Source organism: Equus przewalskii, chromosome 25, assembly GCF_037783145.1.
Source record: "Equus przewalskii isolate Varuska chromosome 25, EquPr2, whole genome shotgun sequence".
Lineage (NCBI taxonomy): Eukaryota > Metazoa > Chordata > Mammalia > Perissodactyla > Equidae > Equus > Equus przewalskii.
The window spans coordinates 42,285,090-42,310,351 of NC_091855.1; the positions used below are offsets into that span (position 1 = coordinate 42,285,090).

The 25,262-nt window shown below is 34.3% G+C and overlaps 17 non-coding genes and 2 pseudogenes across 17 annotated transcripts; all 19 read left to right on the forward strand.

Annotated features, from left to right (window-relative positions):
- The first annotated feature begins 20 nt into the window (after positions 1–20).
- On the forward strand, positions 21–96 carry LOC139079465 (small nucleolar RNA SNORD113/SNORD114 family; annotated as a pseudogene).
- A 2,224-nt stretch (positions 97–2,320) lies between these two features.
- LOC139079533 (small nucleolar RNA SNORD113/SNORD114 family) lies at positions 2,321–2,394 on the forward strand. The gene has a single exon (XR_011533225.1). It is a non-coding gene; the product is annotated as a small nucleolar RNA SNORD113/SNORD114 family (small nucleolar RNA).
- Positions 2,395–4,490: 2,096 nt separating this feature from the next.
- Positions 4,491–4,563, forward strand: LOC139079536 (small nucleolar RNA SNORD113/SNORD114 family). The gene has a single exon (XR_011533227.1). It is a non-coding gene; the product is annotated as a small nucleolar RNA SNORD113/SNORD114 family (small nucleolar RNA).
- Positions 4,564–6,405: 1,842 nt separating this feature from the next.
- LOC139079537 (small nucleolar RNA SNORD113/SNORD114 family) lies at positions 6,406–6,473 on the forward strand (annotated as a pseudogene).
- A 1,114-nt stretch (positions 6,474–7,587) lies between these two features.
- LOC139079495 (small nucleolar RNA SNORD113/SNORD114 family) lies at positions 7,588–7,662 on the forward strand. Its single transcript, XR_011533188.1, has one exon. It is a non-coding gene; the product is annotated as a small nucleolar RNA SNORD113/SNORD114 family (small nucleolar RNA).
- Positions 7,663–8,361: 699 nt separating this feature from the next.
- LOC139079491 (small nucleolar RNA SNORD113/SNORD114 family) lies at positions 8,362–8,433 on the forward strand. The gene has a single exon (XR_011533185.1). It is a non-coding gene; the product is annotated as a small nucleolar RNA SNORD113/SNORD114 family (small nucleolar RNA).
- A 1,014-nt stretch (positions 8,434–9,447) lies between these two features.
- LOC139079500 (small nucleolar RNA SNORD113/SNORD114 family) lies at positions 9,448–9,522 on the forward strand. Its single transcript, XR_011533194.1, has one exon. It is a non-coding gene; the product is annotated as a small nucleolar RNA SNORD113/SNORD114 family (small nucleolar RNA).
- An 850-nt stretch (positions 9,523–10,372) lies between these two features.
- LOC139079504 (small nucleolar RNA SNORD113/SNORD114 family) lies at positions 10,373–10,446 on the forward strand. The gene has a single exon (XR_011533198.1). It is a non-coding gene; the product is annotated as a small nucleolar RNA SNORD113/SNORD114 family (small nucleolar RNA).
- A 975-nt stretch (positions 10,447–11,421) lies between these two features.
- Positions 11,422–11,496, forward strand: LOC139079521 (small nucleolar RNA SNORD113/SNORD114 family). Its single transcript, XR_011533215.1, has one exon. It is a non-coding gene; the product is annotated as a small nucleolar RNA SNORD113/SNORD114 family (small nucleolar RNA).
- A 1,089-nt stretch (positions 11,497–12,585) lies between these two features.
- On the forward strand, positions 12,586–12,660 carry LOC139079517 (small nucleolar RNA SNORD113/SNORD114 family). Its single transcript, XR_011533211.1, has one exon. It is a non-coding gene; the product is annotated as a small nucleolar RNA SNORD113/SNORD114 family (small nucleolar RNA).
- A 1,190-nt stretch (positions 12,661–13,850) lies between these two features.
- LOC139079512 (small nucleolar RNA SNORD113/SNORD114 family) lies at positions 13,851–13,925 on the forward strand. Its single transcript, XR_011533206.1, has one exon. It is a non-coding gene; the product is annotated as a small nucleolar RNA SNORD113/SNORD114 family (small nucleolar RNA).
- Positions 13,926–14,653: 728 nt separating this feature from the next.
- Positions 14,654–14,728, forward strand: LOC139079510 (small nucleolar RNA SNORD113/SNORD114 family). The gene has a single exon (XR_011533204.1). It is a non-coding gene; the product is annotated as a small nucleolar RNA SNORD113/SNORD114 family (small nucleolar RNA).
- A 912-nt stretch (positions 14,729–15,640) lies between these two features.
- LOC139079507 (small nucleolar RNA SNORD113/SNORD114 family) lies at positions 15,641–15,712 on the forward strand. Its single transcript, XR_011533201.1, has one exon. It is a non-coding gene; the product is annotated as a small nucleolar RNA SNORD113/SNORD114 family (small nucleolar RNA).
- A 588-nt stretch (positions 15,713–16,300) lies between these two features.
- On the forward strand, positions 16,301–16,372 carry LOC139079501 (small nucleolar RNA SNORD113/SNORD114 family). The gene has a single exon (XR_011533195.1). It is a non-coding gene; the product is annotated as a small nucleolar RNA SNORD113/SNORD114 family (small nucleolar RNA).
- Positions 16,373–17,435: 1,063 nt separating this feature from the next.
- Positions 17,436–17,510, forward strand: LOC139079471 (small nucleolar RNA SNORD113/SNORD114 family). Its single transcript, XR_011533169.1, has one exon. It is a non-coding gene; the product is annotated as a small nucleolar RNA SNORD113/SNORD114 family (small nucleolar RNA).
- Positions 17,511–21,453: 3,943 nt separating this feature from the next.
- On the forward strand, positions 21,454–21,527 carry LOC139079478 (small nucleolar RNA SNORD113/SNORD114 family). The gene has a single exon (XR_011533174.1). It is a non-coding gene; the product is annotated as a small nucleolar RNA SNORD113/SNORD114 family (small nucleolar RNA).
- A 1,625-nt stretch (positions 21,528–23,152) lies between these two features.
- Positions 23,153–23,227, forward strand: LOC139079496 (small nucleolar RNA SNORD113/SNORD114 family). Its single transcript, XR_011533189.1, has one exon. It is a non-coding gene; the product is annotated as a small nucleolar RNA SNORD113/SNORD114 family (small nucleolar RNA).
- Positions 23,228–24,138: 911 nt separating this feature from the next.
- LOC139079494 (small nucleolar RNA SNORD113/SNORD114 family) lies at positions 24,139–24,213 on the forward strand. Its single transcript, XR_011533187.1, has one exon. It is a non-coding gene; the product is annotated as a small nucleolar RNA SNORD113/SNORD114 family (small nucleolar RNA).
- Positions 24,214–25,105: 892 nt separating this feature from the next.
- On the forward strand, positions 25,106–25,177 carry LOC139079524 (small nucleolar RNA SNORD113/SNORD114 family). The gene has a single exon (XR_011533217.1). It is a non-coding gene; the product is annotated as a small nucleolar RNA SNORD113/SNORD114 family (small nucleolar RNA).
- Positions 25,178–25,262: the final 85 nt, after the last annotated feature.

Here is a 25,262-nt window from a genome sequence, read left to right on the forward strand (position 1 = left end):
AAGGCACAGAATACCAAGTCTGGATCAATGATGAGTATGCGTGGGGCATCTGAATAAAATACTTGATTAAACCCAGTCTGTAACTCTGAGGTCCGTTGCATCTATGGGAAATGTGCTTATAGAGAAAGTTAGAAATATCCGAGGATTGTATTCTTAACCTTTTGTTCATGAATATGGATTGTATTATGATAAGTAAATCAATGCATGCATAAATAAAGTATAAATAAGGAGGAAGGCTACCCCTTATCCAATTATGAAAGGAGCTAATTAACCACGGATCATTGTTAATATGCTTCTGAGTTCAAGTGAAATAGACTAAGGCTGTTCCTCCTTTGGGCATATCAGTGTTGTTATTCTGGGTTAGTGGTGAGTTGGCGGGATGTCTTATTTTTAAAAGGGACAAAAAATTTATATAATTGCGTAATAATCAATAATACTTAATATAATATAGTCAAGAATAATATAATGAATCATGATAAATACATTAGTATAAAATTATTTTAATAATTATTTAAATTAATATAATCAATAATAAAAGATAAAATACAAATGATTAAATAGTTATTAAAACATGGAAAACTTCTAAGCATGAACATTGAAAATGTGAATATACTAATTACAAATCCTTGTGTTCATTGATTTTTATTTAAAAATAAAATTGTAAGTGCATTTTGTTGGTGATTTCTGTGGGTGATAAACCAATGAGTAGATTTAGTGTCACTCAGTGTTCTTGTCCCGCATCCTTAGGGTTCACCAGTATTGGTGCTAGTATAAGTGAGTAAAAGAATAATTTCATATCTCAATCCATTATTTAAAAGAACATAAGCCATGGGCCAGTGAGGAGCATGGATAATCTATAAGGGAGCACGGTTACTCCTGTTCTGCTCTCTTGCAGTCTACCTAAGTAAAAAGACCCCGGCCCGCCCTTCTTTAGGGAAGCATCGGGTAGACCTCACTCTCTAAACACATCTTGTTATTAACATTTAAATTCAAATTAATTGAAAATAAAAATTCAGTTCCCCAGGAACTCTAGCCACATTTCAAGCCGTTATGTGGCCAGTGGCCACCATATTGGGCAGTGCTAAAGGAGAACATTTCCGTCACTGCAGAAGGGGCCGTCAGTGCAGACAGTTCTGACATAGAAAGTTGCATGTAATAATATTTAGTTTTGAGTAGCGGATGGCTTTCCCATTTTGTATTTTCTGTAGAAAAAAGAGTAGATAATTAAATTACTCTTAGAATTATTAAAAAGGGGAATAAACACATTAATTGATAAATGCATGAATTGAAGTAAGCATGGCCCATTGGTCAGATTGTTCCCTGAAACAAGAATTTAAATTCATCCCATTTTGCAAAAATTTTCCCCATTAAAAAATCATGTGGCCTTTTTGCTCTATGATAGGGGCATATAGACAGATATTAATAATAGTTAGAGTTCTTGTGTTGAGTGGTAGATTAAAGGTCTTCATTTTATTTTTTCACGCTACAAATGGAGTAAGTCAGTAGATGGAAAGGATACCACTGTTGAATTGATGATGAAAATGTTACACCCACCTATGTTAATGAGTGATCTAGTAATGCAGAAATAACTTCTACTTAAAAATCTAAATTTACACTTTTGTTCTTTTAAAAATCTACCTTTTCCTCCTGAATGAACACTCTGTATTGGATTCAGTCATTGTCCATTGATGGGGATCTTGACTGTTACTTCTGTGAGTAAGGAACAATGTAAGTAACAAAGGTTCTTTTCTTGGTTTGTATGGTTTGTTTACATGAGCTCACTGAGGTAGTTCAATAGAATAACATCCAATAACACCAAGTATGGACCAATAGTGGGAATGTGTTATGGGCCAAGGAGTAGAATTAACCCATGTTAGCACAAATGAGATTCATTTCTTAAATTGATGGAAGGCATTTAATTAATTTTCATAACCGTTTGCTATTTCATATTATTTCTGCGCCACAGTTGATTTAAGCATTTCCATATTGGTAGAGAGCCAGGCTGTTTGCTATTTAGAGGAAGCCCTTGGAAGGTGGAACATATTGTCTGTGTTCTAGAAGCGTGGTACCATTGTGGTTTTTGGTTGTTTATTATACCATGTTTAAAATTGGATAAATTAAATGAACATGGCCCAATCATGGATTGTTTTTAGGGAGGGCACTGTTATGAAACCAGGTTTACAATGAGATCTAGTGTAAAAGCTCTGGGAGAAATCAGTCTAGAGACAGATCATAGTTAAATCAAGGACCTTGTTCTCGGGAGTTTGTGATTCATGAGAAAGTGAAGATAGAAATGCATGAAGAAGAGGAGTGCCAGGCCTGGACCAATGATGAGATTGGAGGGTGTCTGAATCAAAACTTTTGATTAAAGCCATCTGGAACTCTGAGGTCCATTATTAAAAAGTGTCCTCCTTTTTCCTCTATGGAAATGAGCTTATCACAGAAGTTCAGAACTTTCAGGCATCTTGACCTTGGGCATACACATTTCATAAATACGGATTTAATTTTTATAAGTAAATCAATGCATGAGTGAATGAAGAAATGTCAAAATGGGTAAATATAAGGAAAGTTGTACATTGGCCAATGATGAGGCATGGGTTATTATTAAACATTTCTGTGGCACTGAATTCCAGTGAAATATATTCATATATCTCTTTTGGAAGGAGTGTATAGACAGATATATATAAGACTCAATATTATTGTTTGATGTAGGTGGTTATTTGCTGGTTGGTTGTTTTAGAGAAGGGAAAATTATGTAAATAAATAATTTATTAAGTAGTTATTTAATTGGAAAAAGAATGAGCATAGTTCAACTTGAGAATATGCCTTATGAAAAGACTTATTATTAATCTCCCTCTGTTCACTGCGTTTTATTAAAAACAAGGAAAAGCATTTGGTTTTTGAATCTCTGTGGGCAATGTAATAGACATATCGAGACAGAGCAATATTATTCAAGTTTCCTAAGGTTAGTTAATTCCCAGTTATTGATAAATTACTACGTGTGAATAGATTATGTCCGAATCACAGTCAGTAGTTAAAAACGGGACAAAACATGGCCCCGTAAGAAGCAAGAATAATGATTAATCTTTGTCTGTACTACTGATCCTCTCTTCCTAGTTTAGGTTTGGGCATTTACACACACAAGGGGCATTTCTATTCTAGGTTGTTCATGGCTTTACCATTGTGTATGTTTGTGTGTTAGTATATTTGAATATATGATCAAATATTCCATGAGTCATTTCATAGACGAATAAATAAAACAATGAACGACTGAGTTAACATATAAATAGGGTCAAGCGTAGATCTTGGTGAGGATGTGCCATGAATGACAAATTTAAATTCACCCATTTCTATACGAATTGAGTCCATTAACAAAAAGAGTATTTAGGCTCTTGCCTACACGGGCAGGACTGTGTGGACAGATATGGAGAATATCATAGTCCTTATTTTTGAATGATGAACGTGGCAGTGCTTATTGTTACTTAAAATTAGCAGTCACATCAGGAAATAAAGGGGGCTATTCTTGGGTCAGTGATGAAAGTGAGACTTGAATCAACTTCATGATTAACCTAATACCACACAACTAATGTCCTTTAAATCAAGCTAAACCTGGACTCTTCCTTCTTCTGAATGTTGGCATTGGACTCCACAGAAGGAAGCCCATGGCTGATTCAGCCAGGCTCTGCTGCTGAAGATCTCGCCTGTTACCTTTGTGGGTATGGAATCTAATGACTAATGTAGATAATAGTCAGAAGATCTTGTCAGTTGGGGTAAATTTTTTATTAGTGTTTATTGAATTATTTAAATTAAGCCATACATAGACTGATGATATGAATGTGTTACGAAACAAAGATTACGGTTAATCCGTTTTAATAGAATTTTGGTTTGAATAAGATGGAAGACATTTTGTTCATTTTCAAAGCTGATAGTAATCCACCTTTGTGTACTACATTTGATTTAAACGTTTATCTAGTAATAAAATCTAGGGCTGCACTGTCCAATGTGGTTGCCGCTAACCACATGTGGCTATTTAAATTTAGAATAATTGAAATTAAATGAATTTTCAATTGGGTTCCTCAGTTGCACTAGCCACATTTCAAGTACTTAGGAGCTACGGGTGGCTAATGGTGACCGAATTGTACAGCACAGTTATAACACATTCACATTATCAGGCAAAGTTCTATCGGAAAACTCCTCGTCGATGGAGGAGTGCATAGCAAGATGGAAGATAGTTGAAATAGGGTGTGTAGGAAGCAAGAATGTTCATTGATCCATACATATGTCATTGAGGGCCACTGTGTAAAGAGATCAAGTCTATCGAGAAAAGATCTAGTTTATGGGAAGAGAGCCTATAAACAGATCTTGGTCATATTCAAGGATCTTGTTCTTGGCTTTTTATTTTTATTCATAGATATTGATTTTATTGCTGTTAGTGGATCAATGAATGGATCAATAAACAAAGTGTAAATGAAGAAAAAGATTGCTTAGCCTGGATCAATGATGAGTACCCTGGGGTGTCTGAAATCAAGGATTTTGATTAAACCCTGTGACTCTGAGGTCCATTACGGAAAGATTCCTCTTGTTATCTCTATGGGAAGTGAGCTTATTCTAGGAGTTAAAAATATTCAAAAGTTTGTTCTTGGGCTTCTGTGTATTGTATTTTCAGTAAATCAATGCATGAATAAATTAAGAAATGTATAAATGAATGAAGACAAAAAGGATTATTCCTGAGCCAAATATGAGAGTATGTAATGTAATATAGGTAATATAAAAATCATTATCAATCCATTTCTGAAGCACTGAGTTCTAGTAAAAGAAATTGATTAAAGCTGAGCCTTTGGGGTAAGGAGCGCTGAGATAAACGGATGTAAGAGCCCATGTTGTTTTTCTGGGTTGGGTTGTTGGTTTTTTGTTTTATTAAGAGAAGGGCAAAACGTTTAATTAATTATTGATTAAATACATAATTAAGAGAGGGCTTACACCCTGGCCTATGTTGAGAATCTGTCACGTTACCAGTTATGATTAATCCAATCATCTTCACTATTTTTTAGTTTAAAAAAGATAAGGAAAAATCATCTGTTCTTTTTCCTGCACCTAAGGAGCATATGGACAGGCATTAATATTGTCTTGTTTCCGTGGAGTTGCAAATATTACAAATATATAAAAGATAAGTTAATATTTTAATCAATTATTTGAAGGAAGACAAAGCGTGGACCAGTGAGGAGCGCGTGTTAGGAAACAAGGCGAGCGATGAATGTAGTTCTACACAATTGCTCTCCAGACAATGAAAACAGACCTAGGCTCTTGTTGAGTGTGTTTACATAGGATTCCTCTTTCTGGCTTTTTGGTAAGAGTTTCTTTGAAAAATGCAAGATAAATGACTCCATGTCTAACCAAATACATACATACATGTATAAAGGCGGGCAAACGCGGACCATTGCTGCGAATGTGCTCGAATTTAGGACTGAGATTAATCTAATTCTTTCCAAGCAAAGCTCATTTAGAAAGAACATATGGCTCTTACTGGGCTCGGGAGGGGACATAGAAACAGGCATGTGCAATAGTTCTTATTCCTTTGTCTGGTGTTGGTTTCAAAAGTGTTCATTATATCAGTTAAATTTAATAGTCAAATCAATTGTTCAATCAATAAGTATGTCTTTCAGAGTTTTAATATGCAGCACGCACTAAGGTTTATTCCTAATCAATTATTGTTGCCTTGAACTCAATTTGAAAAAATCTAAATCAAGGCTGTTCTATCTATTTACCTAGTCTAATCTCATCTACTATTATATTTGCTTTATACTCCAGAGAATGGGCGCACCGTGATTCAGTTAAGGAGTGTAGAATCTTATGTAAGTAACAGTCACAGTAGTTGCTCCTCGTTTGTTGGCTTGTCGTGGGTCTTAACTCTATTATTGAAAGGGAATCAATGAATACAGATACAAATAAATGAATGAAGGTCACGCATGGGCCGATTCAGCACATCTCTGGTCAACTAAAGAGGAAAAGCAAGACCATTTTATTCATTTTCACATTTAATTATTCATTAATTAATATAAAATGTATTATTCAATTTTAATTTTGAGTCACAATTGATTTAAATCTCTATAAAGACATAGTTTAGTCACATTCAAATAGTAAAATGGGGTTAATATGAAGTATTATATTAATGAATCTATATAGGAAACATTGTGGCTAATTAATGAAAGGTATATATATATATATATATATATATATATATATAGTCAGTGGGAAGTAATTCCATAGAGAAATGTTAGAGATATTTAAGAATATTGTTTCAAATTTTCATGACCTCTAAGCATTTATTTTATTATTATTAGTGGATTGATGTGAATTAATCAATAAAAACATGTAGACGTGATTGACAATAATGAGGGCCAATTCTGAACCAGGGATGATGACTGGTGGAGTATGAGTCTTGGATGATGAATACTACATGTCTGGAGGTCCAACACAAAAGAAAACCTAGTCTACTGCCTCTGTTGGAAGTGATCCTATAGATAATATTAAGAATATACAGGGATCACGTTCTTGTCTTTGTGTTCATGGATTCTGACTCTATTATTATCACTGGATATATTAAAATTATGAAAAAATCAATACAGAAATATAAATAAAGCATTGTCCAATTATGAAAATACGTCATGAAGTAAGAGATTCTATTAATATATGTCAAAAACACTGAGTCGATTAAGAGAGGCAGGGTTCAGGGGCTGGCCTGGTGGCATAGTGGTTAAGTTCGCGTGCCCCACTTTGGCGGCCTGGGGTTCACCAGATCCGTTCCTGGGTGCGGACCTGCACGCTGCTCATCAGGCCAAACTCTGGCAGCATCCCACGCAGAGCAACTAGAAGGACTTACAAGTAGGAACTAGGACGTACAACTGTGTACTGGGGCTTTGGGGAGAAAAAAAGAAGACGTGGTTCAAAGGTGTTACTTCTTTGACTAATGATTACATAGAAAGTTATAATCATTGTTCTTGTTCTGCCTTAGTGCCAAGTTTGATGTTCATTTTCTTAAGAGAAATATTAATAGATATTACCCCAAATTAATAAATACCTAAGTTACTGACTTAATGAAAGGTGATATGCAAGGGTTAATGGAGATAATGTCAGTTTTTAAAAATCTATTCTGCTTTTACGTCTCAGAGTGGGCAGTCGAGCTGATTGAAGCATCTTCCGTGATCGGGAGCTCCATATGTAGGAGAATGGAGATGAGTGTGAGTAATGGTCAAAGTTCTTGTCTTGTTTTTGGTGATTTGTTTAGGATATTAACTGTAATATTAGAAAATAATTAAAAATAATAAAAAAGGCCAGCCATGGCCCCATGATAAATATGGAATTGACATGCAACATCTTATTGATTAATTGGTATTTGCAATAATATAGATGAGAAATGAAATATATATTTGACAAGGGAAATGATTCTATTGATGAATGTTAGAGATACTGAAGGGTCCTGATTTCAAGTGTTTTGATTCACGGATGTTTATTTTATAGTTATTGCTTTATTGGTAAGTTAATCAGGAAAGAAATGTAGAAGTGAGTGAAGAAAAAGAGGGCTGAGTCTGGACCAATGATGATGACTGGTGGCGTATGAGTCATGAATGATGAATACTACGTGTCGGGAACTCTGAGGTCCAACACAATACGGAATGTCCTCTGTTGGAAATGACCATATTGACAGATATTAGTAACATACAAAGACCATGTTCTTGGTTTTTGTGTTCATAGATTTTGATTCTATTAGTATAAATAGATCAATGAAAGAATCCATAAACAAATATAAATAAATTTATGAATAAGTGAAGCATTGTAAATTATGAAAATTAATAAATACTTAAGTGGCTGAGTAAATGAAATGCAGAGAGCAAAGTCCATGCAGATAAGGTCTCTCAGTTTTTTTTTTTTAATCTCCTTTTGTGTTTTGTATTTCTCAGAATGGGTGCACTGGAGGTGGTTTAAGGATTCTTCCGTGGTGACAAGATGTCTGGTTGTCTCTCTGTGTTTGGCACATAGAAACAAATGTGAGTTTTTGCGGATATACACTCTGTGTTTGAAAAGTATGAAATATAATCAAAGAAAGCCAACCATGGTCCATTGATAAATATGGGCGTGATAGGTAGCATTATGTTGATTAATTCCTACATGAAACTTTGAGGATGATTAATGACAGAGACATATCTATGTAGCAAATGATTCTGTAGACAGATGTAGGACTACTCAAGGCCTGTGTTTTGTTTTTTTTTGTGCTGCATAGGTATTTATTTTATTACTACTAGATAAATTGGTAAATTAATTAATAAACAAAGGTAGATGAGAGAGGAAAAAAAAGGCCAAACCTGGACCAATGATGACCACTGGTGGCGTATGAGTCATGGATGATGAATACGTGTCTGGAACTCTGAGGTCCAGTATCAAAAGAAATTTGGTTTATTGCCTCTCTTGGAAATGATCCCATAGACAGGTTTAGGATTTCACACGGATTTTCTTCTGGGGTCTTTGTGTTCATGGACTTTGCTTCTCTTACAGTCATGCACCACAGAAGGACGTTTTGTGATGTTCACACAATGACAAAATCGATTAAGAACACATTTTCCAGAATGTACCTTTGTCGTTAAGTGATGCCTGACTGTATAGTAAATGCATCGATTAAAGAATCAGTGCATAAATATGAATAAATAAAGATGGAAAGGGCGAAGCAGTGTCCAGTCATGAACAAATGCAGTAAGGCAAGAGATAATATTAATAAATATTGAAACACTAAGTCAGTTAAGAAATAAATGGCTCAAGGGTATTACTAGCTAAGGATGTTATAGATAGTATAAGTAATGGCCATATCCTTGTTTTGGGTTAGTGGAAATTTCAATGTTGTCTATTTTTCTTAAGGAAGAATACCCAAAATTAATGTATAACTTAAACACTGAATAATGTAGAAAGAAGGATCAATAAAATATCGCAATCATGTTATCATCTACTCTGCTTTATACTTTTTAGAATGGACACATTGAAGCTGATTTAAGAATTATGCCTTGGTCAACAATCTCTATATTTGTCTGTAGGAGCATGGAAACCAACGTGAGTAATAGTCAGTGTTCTCATCCTACTTTGGGTGGTTTGTTTAGGATATTCTCTGTAATATTTTTAAAAAGTACTCAATATAAGATAAAAGACCAACCATGGTCCAGTGATTAAAATGGAAATATATGAAACATTATTTTGATTAATCTATCTTTACAACAGTGAGGATGATCAATGAAAGAGGTGTATTCTTTTAGGCAATGATTCTAAAGAAAAATGATAAAGACACTGAAGGCTCTTGTCCTTGAGTTTTGTGATTCATAGATATTTATTTAATTGCTATTAGTCAATTGATGAATTAATCATTGAACAAATGTAGATAGGAATGGAGAAGAAGAGGCCCAGATCTGGACCAATGATGATGACTGGTGGCGTACGAGTCATGAACGATGAATGCTACGTGTCTGGAAGTCTGAGGTCCAAGATAAAACAAAATCTAGTGTTTCTTCTCTCACAAGTGACCCCATGGATCCATGCTAGGAATATTCAAGGATATTGTTCTTGTAATCTTGGATTCATAGATTTCTATATTATTAATATAAATGGATCAATGGTAGAACCAATAAATATATAAATTAAAAAAACAAAGATGAAGCCTTGTCTGCCTATGAATATGTGTGGTGAGGCAAGATATATTATTAATATAAGCTGATGCATGTTAAGAAATAAATGTACCAACGGTGTTACCTCTTTTTCTAAGGATCATATCATACTTATATTTATGCTTATATATGTATCTAAATTATGAAAAATAATAAATACCTTTATGACTGAGTAAACAAAATGAGCAAAACAAGGACCAATTTAGAAGACGGTCTCAAGTTTCTATATCATCTGCTCTGCTCTGTACTCCTCAGATGGATGCTCTCGAGTGGGTTTAAGCATCTTCTATGATCACATGCTCGACAGTTGCCTCTGTGTAATGAGTATAGAGACCAGTGTAAGTAATAAAGTTCATGCCTTTGTTTCAGAGGTTTCTTTCCCCCGGTATTCACTGTATTGTTAAAAGTGTGAAATATAATCCAAGACACAAACTATCATGAATGCTAAATATGAGTTTGGTCTTCAGTGTTATATTTATTAATCCATACATGAAACATTGATGGTAATGAAAGACATAGCAATGTGCAAATGATACTATAGGCAGATGCAGAATATTGCTTTTATTCTTGGGGTTTTGTGAATCAGTGAGTTTTAAAAATTAATGTTAGTGAATTAGTGAATTAATGAGTAAACTTATGCAGATGAGAGTGAAGAAAAAGAGGCCCACATATGGACCAATGATGACGACTGGTGCGTATGAGTCATGGATGATGAATATTACGTGTCTGAAACTCTGAGGTCCAACAAAAAAGAAATATAACTTATTGCCTCTGTTTGACATGATATTATAGACATATATTAGGAAAATAAAAAATATAGAAAATAAAAACCAATTTTCTTGGTTTGTGTTTCTGAAGTTTGATTTTACTGTAAAAAAATGGCCCAAAGAAACCATCACTGTAAAAGCATAAATAGTTGAAAGTTAAGTGTAAAAGTATAAATAGCGTAAAAGGTGATGAAGAGGGTGGAGCGTGTCCACTCTTCATGTATGTGCTGAGGTGATGAAACAATGAACATTTACTGAGAATGCTGAAGTTCGCTAAGAAATGTAAATGGTTCACGTGTCTTACCTCTTCGGCTAAGTATGATATAGGCAATGAATAATGGTTTAAGTTCTTGTTCTGAGTTAGTGTTAGGTTCACTATTGTTCAATTTTTTAAGATAAAAGTAATGAATATGTCCCCAATTTGCTATATTCATAAATAACTTACTAAATGAAGGTGGAATGTATGCATCAGTAGAGAATATCTCAATCTTGTCTTTATCTGTTCTGCTTTGTACTCCTCAGAATGGACACCTGAACTTATTTAAGCATTTGGCCATGATCAGGAGCTCCATGTATGCCCCCGTGCACGAGCGTGGAGACCAGTGTGAGTAATGGTCAGATTCTTCTCTTGGTTGAGGTGGTTTATACAGGATATTCAGTCTAATAATAAAAATTATTAAATATATTCAAAGAAGGCCAAACATGGCTCCATGACAAATATGGCATTGACATGAGACATTATGTTGATTAATCAGTATTTGCCACAATGAAGATGATTAATGAAGTAAGTTTATTCAGTGTGGCAAAGATTCTATAGACAGATGCTAGAAATACTTAAGCATCTTGTCCTTGAGTTTTTTTGATTCACAGATATTTATTTTATTAGTGTTAATAACTTAGTAAATTGATCAGTAAACAAATATAGATTTAATGAAGAAAAAGAGACCCAAGCCTGGACCAATGATGACGACCGATGGCATATGTGTCATATACAATGAATTCTACGCGTCTGGAGCTCTGAGGTCCAATGCAAAGAAATCAGGTCCATTCCCTCTGTTGGAAGTGTTCCTATAGACAGATGTCAGGCGTATGTAAGGACTTTGTCCTTATTCCTTGTGTTCATGAATTTTTAAAAATGTTACTAAAGTAGTATCAATGTCAGAATAAACAAATATACAAATGAATAAAGATAAAGAGGGTTAAATATTATTCATTACTTAAATATGTAGTAAGGAGAAATAATATAAGTTAGAATGGATAATAAATGGGTCAAGTGTATTTTGCATTTTTGACTAAGGATGATATAGAAAGTGATAAGTAATGGTCAATTATTGATCTCAGGAAGTTGCAAGTTTGATGTTTGTTTTAGTAAGGGAAAAAGAAATAAATGTAACGATAATTAATTAATACCTAAATGACTATGTATATGAATGGTGGAAAGTGTGGATCAATGGAGACAATATCTCAATCTTTTTATCACTTTCTCTGCTTGGTACTATTCAGAATGGAGGCGAGAGCTTCTGTCACGATCAAGATCTTCATGTTGCCTCTGTTGGAAAGAGACCAAGGTGAGTAATACAGTCATGTGTCACATAACCATTTTTCAGTCAACAACTGACCACATATTTGAGAGTGGTCCTGTAAGATTAATACCACGTAGCCTAGGTGTGTAGTAGGCTATTCCATCTAGGTTTGTGTAAGTTCACCTATGATGTTTACACCAGGACAAAACTGCTTAATGATGCATTTCTCAGAATGTATCCCCATTGTTAAGTGACACCTGACTGTAGTCAAAGTTGTTGTCTTAGATTGGGTTATTTGTTTAAAGGTATTCATTGAATTATTGAAACATATTAAACATAATAAAAAAGTTAACTATGGTCCAATGATAAATATGATATGAAACACGTTGATGAATAAATACTGTGCAACGTTGAGGTCAATTAATGAAAGAGAATCAGTCCGTATGGGAAATGATTCTATAGAGAAATGTTAGGGATATTCAAAGATCTTGTTCTTGAATTTTGTGAATTATATGTTCATTTCATTATTATTAATTAATTAATGATTTATTTGATACAAATAAAGAAATGAATGAAGAAGAAGAGACCCAAACCTGAACCAATGATGATGACAAGTGGCATATGGGTCATGGATGGTGAATAAGATGTGCCTGGAACTCTGAGGTCCAACACAAAACATAATTAACCACATCCCTCTTTTGGAAATCATCCTGTAGAGAGATATTAGAAATATACAAAAATCATGTTCTTAACCTGTATTCATTGATTTAGATTTGTTATTATTAATGGATCAATGAAAACCATTAAAGAAATATAAATAAATAGATAAGAACACAGTGAAGTATTGTCCAAGTGTGAATACATGTGGTGAGGCAAGAATTATTATTGCTAAAAATTGAAACAGTGATACTCCTTAAGAACTAAAGGGATTGGGGCTGGACATGTGGCCTAGTGGTTAAGTTTGTGCTCTCCACTCGGCGGCCCAGGTTTGTGGGTTCGGACCCTGGTCACAGACCTACACCACTTGTCAGTGATGTTGTGGTGGTGACCCACATACAAAATAGAGGAAGGTTGGCACAGATGTTAGCTCAGGGACAATCTTCCTCAAGCAAAAAGAGGAGGATTGGCAATGGATGTTACTGCAGGGCAAATCTTACTCAGCAAAAGAAAAGAAAGAAAGAAAGAAAGAAATGGATTAAGAGTACCACCTCTTTGACTAAGGATCACATAGACTGTGATAAATAAGAGTAAATTTTATTTTCTAGATGAGTCTCAAATTTGAGGTTGTTCTTTTCATTAAGAGAAAAGAATCTATGTTATGAAAAATAAATATCTAAATAACTGAATAAATGAAATATAGAAAAGAAGGATCCGTTCAGATGAGGCCTCAGTGTTTTTTTCATCATCTGTTCTGCTTTATGTCCTCTGAAGGGACATACTGGAGCTGATGGAAGAATTCTTTCACGGCTGCACCCTCTTTGTTGGCTCTGTGTGTTAGGTGCATGGAGCACAACGTGAGTAATAAAGATCGTGTCTTCATTTGACAGGTTTTTTAATAAGGGCACTTGCTGTATTATTAAAAGTGTGAATATTATTCAAAAGGCCAACCATGGCCAATGATACTTATGGGATTATTACCAAGTGTTATATTTATTAATCCATCTAAGATAGATTAAGGATAATTAATGAAAGAGATATATCAATGTGATAAATGATTCTCTAGGCAGATGTAGAATATTCAAGGTTCTTATTCTTCATTTTTTTGTGTGAATTATAGGGTTTTAAAATTAATATTAGTAAATTAAGGAATTAATCAGTGAAATAATATATAAGAGAATGGAGAAAAAGAGGCGAAAATATGGACCAATGCTGACGACTGGTGGCGTAGGAGTCACGGATGATGAATACTATATGTTTTGAACTCTGAGGTCCAACACAAAAGGAAGTGTAGTTTATTGCCTCTGTTTGAAGTGATCCTATAGACTGATTTTGGGAATGTAAAAGGATCGTTTTCTTAGCTGGTCTTCATGGATTTTGATTCTCTTGTCATAAATGATCGATTTAAGAATCAGTGTACAAATATAAAAAAGTACAGGTGAAGAGCATGCAGCATATGCACTCTTCATATATGTGGTGAGGCAATGAGACAATTAAAATGTGCTGAAAATACTGAACAGTGGAGATGATGCCTCAATCCTCTTATCCTCTGCTTTGCCTTTTACGTCTTAGAAAGAAAACACCTGAAATGGTTTAAGCATCTGCCCTGTTCAGGAGCCCCAAAGTAGCCTCTCTCTGTAGGAACATTTAGTCCAGTGTGAGTAACCATCAAAGTTCTTGTGTTGGTTTGGGTGGTTTGTTTAGGGTATCACTGTAATAATTTAAAAAGTAATAAATATAAGAAAAAAGGCCCACCATGGTTCAGTGATTAAATTGGAAATGCATGAAACATTATGTTGATCGATCTATCTTTACAGCAGTAAGCATGATTAATGAAAGACAGGTATTCAGTTAGACATTGGTTCTAGAGAAAGCTGATAGGAATACCGAAGGCTCTTGTCCTTGCGTTTTTGTGATTCATAGATTTATTTAATTATTATTGTTAGATTGATGAATTAATATATAAACAAATGTAGAGGTGAATGAAGAAAAAGAGGCCCAAACTGGGACCAATGATGATGACTGGTGGCGGACGAGTCATGTACGATGAATGCTACGTGTCTGGAAGTCTGAGGTCCAAGAGAAAGCAAAATCTGGTCTGTTTCCTCTCTTGCAAATGATCCTATGGATCGATGTTAGGAACACACAAGGATGTTGTTTTTGTAATTTCGGATTCATGGATTTCTATATTATCAATATAAATGAATCAATGATAGAACCAATAAACAAATATAGAGATAAAGAAAAATAAAAATGAAGTCATGTCCATCAATGAAGATATGTGGTGAGGCAAGATACACTATTAATATGAGCTGAAGAAATTGATGGATGTTAAGAAGTAAATGGACCGGTGGTGTTACCTGTTTCTCTAAAGATCATTTAAAGACCCATACTGATAAGTAATATTTAGTTTTATAAGCCTGGGCCGGTCTCGAGTTGGGGATGTTAATTTTGTAATATGTATGTTTATATTTTCTTATGTATATATGTTCTGAAAAATTAACAAATACCCAAATAAATGGAAAAATGAAATGAGGAAAACAAGGACTCATGGAGAAAAGATTTTGATTTTTAATTACTTGCTCTGTCTTATACTCCTCAGAATGGACACACTCAAGATGATTTAACTATTTTTATGGTCCCGAGATCTGTGGTTTCCTCTGTGTGTTAAGAGCGTAGAGACTAATGTGAGTACAGGTTAAACTTCTTGTATTTGTTTAAGAAGGTTTTTTAAAGAGTGTTCACTGTATTGTTAAAAGGGTGAAATATAGTCCCAAACACCAACCATGGAAAATGATAAATATGGGATATTATGAAGTATTATATTTACTAATGCATATATCAAATATTATGATAATGAAAGAATTATAATAATGTGGTAAATGATCCCATAGACAAATGAATCGTAGCATTTTAAAAATTAACTTTGTGGCATTAAGAAATTAATTAATGAAGTAAGGTACGTGAGAATGGAGGGAAAGAGGCGCAGATCTGGACCAATGATGACTGTTGGTGGAGTATGAGTCACGGATGATGAATATGTTTCTGAAACTCTGAGGTCCAATAAAAAAGGAAATATAGCCTATTGCCTGTGTTTGAAGCAATCCTATAGACAGGCATTAGGACAAGAAAAGGGACCATAAATTTATAAATACCTAAATAACAGTAAATATAACGTGGAAAGCAAGAATCAATGGGGATAAAGTCTCAATTTTCTTTATCATCTGCCCTGCTCTGTGTCCTCAGAACGAGCTGATTTAAGCATCTTTTGTGGTCCCCAGCTCAGTGGTTGCATCCGTGTGTTAGGAGCATAGAGACCAATGTGAGTAACAAAGTTCTTGTCTTATTCTAATGTTGTTTTTTTTTAAAGGTCTTCACTGAATCATTAAAAAGTGTGAAATATAAGCAAATAAGGTCAAATGTAGCCCAGGGACAAATATGGGGTTGATTATATTGATTAATGCACATATGAAAGACAGGATAATTAATGGGAGAGATATCTTGATGTGATGAGAATGATCGTGTATCCAGATTAGGGATATCGAGGCTCTTGGATTTTTGTGAATAATAGTATCTTAAAATTATTATTAGTGAATTAATGAATTAATCAATAGACAATGTGGAAATAATTGAAGAAAAGGAGGGACAATATTGGATCAGTGATGACTGCTGGTGGCGTATGAGTCGTATACGATGAATACGTGTCTGGAACTCTGAGGTCCAATAGAAAGGAAGCCTGTTCCATTCCCATTGTTTGAAGACATCATATAGACAGATGTCAGGAATATAGAAGGATCTTGTTTTAGGTTTCTGTTCATGCATTCCCTATTTTTATAATTGGATCAATGAAATAATGAATAAATATATAAATAAGGTGAAGGTCATAGAGCATTGTCCAATTATAAAAATATGTAGTGAGACAAGAGATACTGCTAATGTATATTGAAAACACCCTTATCCATTAGGAAATACATGTTAGAAATGGTACAAGGGTGTTACCCCTTTGGCTAAGGATTTTATAGGCAGTGTTAACTAGTAATAGGCAATGGTCGCATTCTGTTTCAGTGGCAGGATCGTCGTTGTTTGCTTACTTGGGAAAAATGAAATAAGCATTTTTGAAATTGCTAATTCCCTAAATGACTGACTAAATGGAAGGTGGAATGTGAAGACCAGTGGAGATGAGGTCTCCATCTTTTTTAATCATCTGCTCTGCTCTGTGCTCCTCAGAATGGACATGCTCCAGCTGATTTAAGGATTCTTCCATGCTCACACGCTCTATGGATGCATCTGTGTGTTAGAGTGTGGGGAACAATGTGAGTAATAGTCAGTGTTCTTGTCTCAGTTTGGGTGGTTTTGTTTAAAGGTATTCACTGTATTATCAAAAAGTGTGAAATATAATCAGTGAATGCCCCAAAATGCAATTCATATGAAGTATTATGTTTATGAATCCATCCATGAAACACTGAGGTCAATTAGTGAAAGAGATGGATTGATGAGGAAAATAATTCTATTGACAGATGCTAGAGATTAGCCCATGTCAGCCATGGACTAGTGGTAAAGTAAGAGGTTAAAATGAAGCACGTATGTTCACTAACCCATACATTCAACACTGAGGTTGAGTAGGAAAAGAGATCTGGACAATTTGCTTTGTAGAAAATGATTCTATATGCAGATGTTAGGCATATTAAAGCTACTTTAAAAAATTCATGGATACATATTATTGTTAGTGATTTAATGAATTAATCTCTAAAAATTATAATTGAATGAAGGAAAAAGAGGGTGAAGTTTGGATCAATATTGAGGACTGGTGGCACATGAGTCAAGGAGGAACAAAAATGCTGATCTAGAACTCTGAGGTCCAATGCAAAAAAGAAATCTAGTCTGTTACTTATGATAGAAGCAATCCTATAAATTGTTGTGAGTGATATCCAAGGATCTTATTCTTGGACTTTTGGGTTTCACAGTTATTGATTGCTTATTCTAAGTTAATCAATGCAATAATAACTGTACAGATGAATAGATGAAGGAAAAATGGGGCCAAATGTGGAACAACTGTAGCGTACGTAGTGAAACAAACATCACTGCCAATACATTTCTAAGGAACTGAAGTTCACTAGAAATACATCAAGGCTTTTGTATCTCAGCATAAGGGTCATAGGGAGAGATGTATATAATTGTCAGTGTTCATGTTCTGTGCTCTATTTGGGTTGTAGGTGTTTTTATTTTATTTTATTATTATATTTTGAGTTAAGAAATAAGAAAAAAAGTTCATATAATTTAATCAACTAACTACACTAAAGAAATCTGAGCATGAACCAGTGACAACAATATGTCATATGACGAGTTATGATCAATCCAGTTGGCTGCACGGTGTTCCATTGGTAATTATTCCACAATGTATATGTAAATCAAACCATCACATCGTACGCTTTAAATATACGCAAACATATTTGTCAAATATTCCTCCATAAAGTTGGGAAAAAGAATACAGTCCCTTGACACTTACAATAGTGAGCAACTGGACATAGTTACTATTAATCAGTGTTACTATCTTGAGATTGTATACAAAGATACCGATTTTATCATTATAAATTAGTAAACAAGTTAATAACTTAATAAGATAAAAGAGGACACAGCATCTGGCCAGTGACGAGACCTGGTACATCAACTCTACGCATGTTGTGTCCATCTCAAGAAAAAACAAGCTTAGCTCTTAACCATCTCAGAAAGGAGAATTAGGCAGATATACACAATAGCATTTCTTTTCTGGGTTTCTGGGAAGTTAAACATTTTTTGTTTTGTTTAAAACATGAATAGTTTGTCAGATTATTTCATGAATTAAAGAATGAACGGATGAAAATTAAAGCTATTAATAAATAGCTATACACAAGTAAAATCAAAGAAGACTAAATATGGCTTTAGGATGAAGATATGCTATGTAGCAAGGTTTATGAAGTAATCAATTTCAGCACAATTTTTCAAAAGTTTGAGGATTTTATGTTCCCTTTCATAGCTACTTATTGTTTCATATTCTGTTTGCACCATAGTTTGTAAACATTCCTCTGTGGAAAAGAGCTAAGCTGTTAATTCAATGAAGCAACCAAGGGAAGGTAGACGATATTTACAGTGTTTGCATGTGGAATGTGTAGTGGGTTCATGGTTGTTCTTTCTTATATCTTTCAAGAATGAAAAAGAGCCAAGGAATGAAATGTACCCTGAACGTGTCCTGTGATTAATTTCATTCTGCATCATTGAAGTCCATTTCAAAAGCAGATTTGGCATATTACATCTGCGGGAATAAATCTATAGCTAGATTTCAGGAATTTTTAAGAATCTAATTATGGGGTTGAATTGGATCCTGGGGATTTATCGCATTATTCTAAGGGAATAAAGGACAGAATCAATAGACAGATAAATAGATAGATGATAGATAGATAAATAGATAAAGAGAGTAAAGCTGTATTAATGAAGAAAAAATGTTGCAAGAAATAAACTTTTGTTCCTCTAATTCTGAAATGCTGCAGTGCATTAGGAAACCAATAGATCAAGGGTGTTTCCTCTCTGGGTTAGGGTCATATAGAGCGGTGGTTCTCAAACTTGAGCGAGCTCATCAGAAGCACCTGGAGGCTGGTTGAACTGCAGACTGCTGGCCCCGCCTTCAGCTTTGCTCACTGGGGAGGATTGGCTGGAACCTGAGATTCTGCGTTTCTCATGTGTTCCCAGGTTCTGCCGATGCTGCCTGTTGGGAAACAACGTTTTGAGAATCGCTGATAATAGGCAGATCTATGTGACGTTAGTTAATGTCTTTGCTCTGCATCAGTGGTGAGTTCCAGGTGGTTTATTTTATTAAGAAATCACAAATACGTTAATTGATAAGTGTCTAAAAGTTTGAGCAAATGAAAGGGGAAAAGCATGGTTCAATGGAGAAAATGTCTCATTCTTTTATCATCTTTATACTCCACAGAATGGATGTACCTGAACTGATTGAAGCATTCTGAAAAGACCAAGAGCTCTAGGCCGCCGCTGTGTTTAGGAATGTATATTTAAAGTGAGTAAATGGCTACATACATAAACAAAATCAAACAAGGACAGGCCTGCACTAATGATGAGGAAAGAAAGTTTTGATTAATTTGGTTTAGTGTTACTTAGGATGATTTTAAAAATAGATCGAGTCCATGGCACTCGTTTTTATAGCTCTTTAAATTTCTGTTTTAGGTTTTCCCTGAACATTCCTTAATTGATAAAGATATAAGCTATTTTCATGATGAGGAAAAAGCACATAGGAGATGTAAGTACTAGTCAATGTTTTAGTTCTGATGGGTGGTTCTTGTTATGTATAGAAAGAATATACAAATTATATGAAAATAAAGCCAATCATGGACCAATGATGTGAATGGAATGCATTATGAACTACATGTTATGATCAAAATATCTATGGCCTACTGAGGTCCATTACCAAAAAGGATTTAAGTGTTTCCATATGTGGGAATGAGCCTGTGCATAAATTTCAGCCATGTTCAAGGATCATGTTCTCAGCCTTAGGTGCTTCATGGGTTTTGATTGTACTATCGTAAGTGAATAAATGAAAGAATAAACACGTATGTCACTGGATAAAGATGAAAAGGATGAAACTCATCCAACTATGAAATATATGGTGAAGCAATAATTATTATTAATCTAGCTGGGAACCACTGGAGGTCATTAAGTAATGAATGGATCAAGGGGGTTAGAGTTTTGAGTAAGGATGAGGTAGATGGTGGTGTGTGGTATTCTCTGTTCTTGCTTTCAGTCACTTGTGAGTTTGGTTCATTTAAAAAAGGAAATAGATTCATTTAGAAAAAGAAATCACACTATAAAATAAATACATAAATGGCTAAGAAAATGAAGTCAGAAAAGCATGTGTTGTTTGGAAGAAAGTCTCAATATTTATCTCCATTGCTTATACTTAGAATGAATGCACTGAGCTGACTGAAGGTTTTCCCCTTGGCCATGTGGTTCATGAATTTTGATTGTATTATTATGAAAAATTCAATAACAAAATCTGTACAGTTATTTAAATGAATAAAGATGAAGAATGTGAAGCATCATTCAATTATAGAAACATGAGATGAGACAAGAAATACTATTAATATAATTTGGAAATACTAGTGTCTATTGAGAAATAAATGGATCGAGGGTATTACCTCTTGGGCTGACTAATGTACAGACAGGGAGAAGTAATAGTCAATATTAGTGCTCTGAATCAGTGGCGAGTTCCATGTTCTATTTTTAGGGGAAGAGACAGATAATTATTAACATCAATTAATAAATTTTTAAATGACTAAGAAAATGACAGGTGGAAAGCAATGGTGAGAAAGTCTCAATCTGTTTGTCATCTGCTCTGCTTTGTACTCCTCAGGGGGCGTGCTCACTGCTAATCCAGCTTCTACCGTGATCTCAGGATCAGAAGCTTCTGGTTGCCACTATGTGTGGGGACCCGTGTGAGTAATAGATTTCTTGTCAAGGTTTGGATGGTTTGCCTAAGGGTATTCACTGTGTAAAGACCTATGAAATATAATCACAGAAGGCCAGTAATAGTGTAATAATGAAGCCGGTGTTGATGTGAGGCATGCTGTTGGTTAATTGATTTACTAAATATTGAGGTCAAATAGAGAAAGAGATCTAGTCTCTGTGAGAAATAATTCTATAGACAGATGTTAGGGATTTTCAGGAAACTTCTTCATGGGTTTTTGTGATCCCTGTGAATTTATTATTATTTGTGAATTGTTGAATTAATAGAGAAGATGAAGAATAAAAGGGAAAACCTGGACCAGTGGTGATGGCCGGTGCATGTGAGTCATACACAATGAGTAGTGCATGTCTGAAACTCGCAAGTCCAACACGAAAGGAATCTAGTACGTTCACCCTGTTTGAAGTGTTCCTGTAGACATACGTCAGGAATATACAAGGATATTTTTGTTGGATTTCTGGCCATGGATTTTTAAAAATACTGTTATAAAAGAATCAATGGCAGAATAAATGAACAAATATATAAATGAATAAAGAAGGAGGTGAAGCATTGTTTATTGTCAAAATATGTAATAGGTAAAAATAATATTAACAAATTGGAATGAAAAACAAAAGGACCAAGTGTATGACATCTTTGACTAAATCTTGATATAGACAGTAATAAGTAATGGTTGTAAGTTTGATGTTTGATTTATTAAGAGAAAAATAAATAAATATTACTAGATATAAATAAATCCCTGACTATGTATATGAATGGTGGAAAGTATGGATCAATGGAGAGCATTTCTCAACCTTTTTATTACCTTCTCTGCTTGCTACCTTTCAGGACAGGTGTTGGAGCTGATTTTAGCTTCTGCCATGATCAAGATTGTCATGTTGCCTGTGTGTTAGGAAAAAGATTAAGGTGAGTAATGATCAAAGATCTTGTCTTGGTTCAGGTCATTTGCTTAAGGATATGCTTGCATTACTAAAAACTATTAAATTAATAAAAAAGTTATCTAGTGTCCAAAAAGAAATATGATATGAAATATGTTGACTAATCAATAATGTATAACATTGAGATTAACAGAAGTGGTATTGTCTATGTGGGAACTGATTGTATAGAAAGATGGTGGGGATATTCAAGGATCTTGCTCTTGGTTTTTTTGTGAATCATGGATTTATTTTATTATTATCAAAGAATTAATGATTTAATCAATACAAATATAGACATAAATGAAGAAAAAGAGGCCCAAACATGGACCAGTGATGCTGACTGGTGGTGTATGTGTCTTGGTTGATGAAAACAAGTGAATTCCCAGACAAAACTCAATTAGTCCTGACCCTCTTTTGAAAATGATCCTATAGACGTCAAAAATATACAAAGGTTACGTTTTTATTTTGGAGTCATAGATTTATATTTATTATTATTAATGGATCAATGATAGAACAATTAAAGAAAGATAAATAAAGGAAGAGAAAGTGAAGCATTGTCCAGTTATGCACATACGTGATGAGACAAAATACATTATTAATAAAAATTGAAAAATTGATGTCTATTAAGAAATAAATGGATCAAGGGTGTTACGTGTTTGGCTGAGGATCACGTAGACATGGATAATTAAGAGTCAGTTTTATTATTTTGGATTAGTTTCAAGTTTGAGGTTATTTCCTTTAATAGAAAACATACACATATATAATGAAAAATTAATAAATACCTTAAAAACTGAGTAAATGAAGCATGGAAAGGAAGGATCAATGTAGATCAGGTCTTAATTTATTTTATCAACTGCTGTGCTCTGTACTCCTCAGAATGGACACACTTGAGGTGACTTAAGCATCTTCCACGATCTTGAGCTCTGTGGTCGCATCTATGCATTAGGAATGTGGAACCGATGTGAGTAATAGTCAAAGGTCTTGTGTTGATTTGGGTGGTTTGCTTAAGAGCATTCACTGTACGATTAGTGTGAATTATAAACAATTTATAAATGAATGAAGAGAGAAAGTGTGCTGATTTTGGACCAATGATGATAACTGGTGGCGTTTGAGTCATGGATGATAAATAAAATGTGTCTGAAACTCTGAGGTCCAACAAAAAGAAATCTAGTGCATTTTCTCTGTTTGAAAGGATCCTATAGACAGAAGTCAGGTATATTCCAGGATCTTGTTTTGGTCTTTGTGTTCATTTATGTATTTTCAATCTATTATTATAATTGGAGCAGTGAAATACATGGTCTATAAACAAATATATAAATAAATAAAGATGAGTGAGGTGAAGTATTGTCCAACTATAAAAATATGTGGTGAGGCAAGGAATACTATTAATACATTTGAAAACAGTGGAGTCTAAAGAGAAGTAAATGGTACATGACTGTTAAATCTTTGGCTAACGATGATATAGACAATAATAAGTAATAATCAATGTTTACTTTCTGGGTCAAGGACAAGTTCTAATTGTTCATTTCCTTAAGAGAAAAGGAAATAAATATACTCTAAATTAATGATTGCCTAAATCACTGAAAAATGAAATGCAGAAGCAAGGATCAGTGGAGATTAGTTCTCAATTTTGTATCATCTGCTCTCCTCTGTACTCCTCAGAATGGATGCCCTTGAGCTGATTTAAGCATCTTCCATGGTCAGGAGTTCTGTGGTTGCACCTGTGTGTTAGGAGCATGGAAAACAATGTGAGTGATATCAACGTTCTTGTTTTGGATTGAGTGGTTTTTTTCAAAAAATAATTACTCTATTATTAAAAAGTGTTAAATATAATCAAAGAAGCCCAAACGTGCCAATGTTAAATGTCTGATCTGAAACAGTATCATGATTAATCCATATATGAAACACTGAGTTCGGTTAATGAAAGTGTTTTGTCTCAGTGGAATTGATTGTGTAGGTGGATGTCACCGATATTCAAGGATCATATTTGTGATTTATGTTTATTTCTATATTAGTGAATTACTCAATAACCAAATGTAGATGACAATAGAGAAAAGGAGCCAATCCTGGACCAATGATGACCACTGGTGGCGTATGAGTCCTATGCGATGAATACCACGTGTCTGGAACTCTGAGGTCCAACACAAAACAAATCCATCCCATGGAGTTGAAATAGTCCTTTACAGATGTCAGGATATACAAGGGTCTTGTTTTTGGTCTTTGTTTTCATTCATTTTTATTCCATGAATATCATTGGATCAGTGAATATATCAATAAATGTGTTACAAATAAATACAATGGGGTAAAGCATTGTCCAATTATAAAAATATGTGTTGAGGTAGCAAATACTATTAATATACATTGCAAAAACTGAAGATGAATGAAAATAAATGGCACAAGTATGTTGTCCCTTTTGCTAAGTATGATAGAGACAGTAATGAGTAATTGATATAGTCTATCAGTGGCTATATCAAAAGTATTCGGTCACTTAAGAGAAAATAAAATAGACATGATCACGACTTGCTAATTACCTACATCACTTAGTAAATAAAGGTGGAATTAAGGACCTGTGGCGGTAACGTCTCAACGTTTTTTTGTTGTGCTCTGCTTTGTGCGTCACAGAATGGATATATTCCAGCTGATTTAAGCGTCCTCCCTGGTCAGGAGCTCTGTCGTTGCATCTCTGTTTGAGCAGCAAGGAGACCAACGTGAGTAATAGTCAATGTTGTTCTTGGTTTGACTGTTTTTTAAAAAATGTTTTCACTGTGTTGTTAAACAGTATTAAATATGATCAAAGAAAGTGAGACATGCCAGTGTTATAAGATTAATATCAAGCGTTATGTTGACTGGTCCATATATTGAAAAGCTAAGCTCAGTTAATGGAAGGAATTTGGTCTCAGTGGAAATGATTGTATAGATGGATGTTAGAGACAGTCAAAAATCTTATTCTTGTTTTTCTTGGTGATTTATATGTATTTATTAATGAATTAATCAATAAACAAATGTAGGTGGCAATAGAAAAGAAGGGCAATCCTGGACCAAGAATGATGACTGGCGGTGTGTGAGTCCTATATGATGAATATGTGTCTAGAACTCTGAGGTCCAACACAAATGGAATCTAGTCCATTGTCCTTTTAAGAAGGGAACCTATGGACAGATGTCAGGAATACACAAGGATCTTGTTCTTGGTC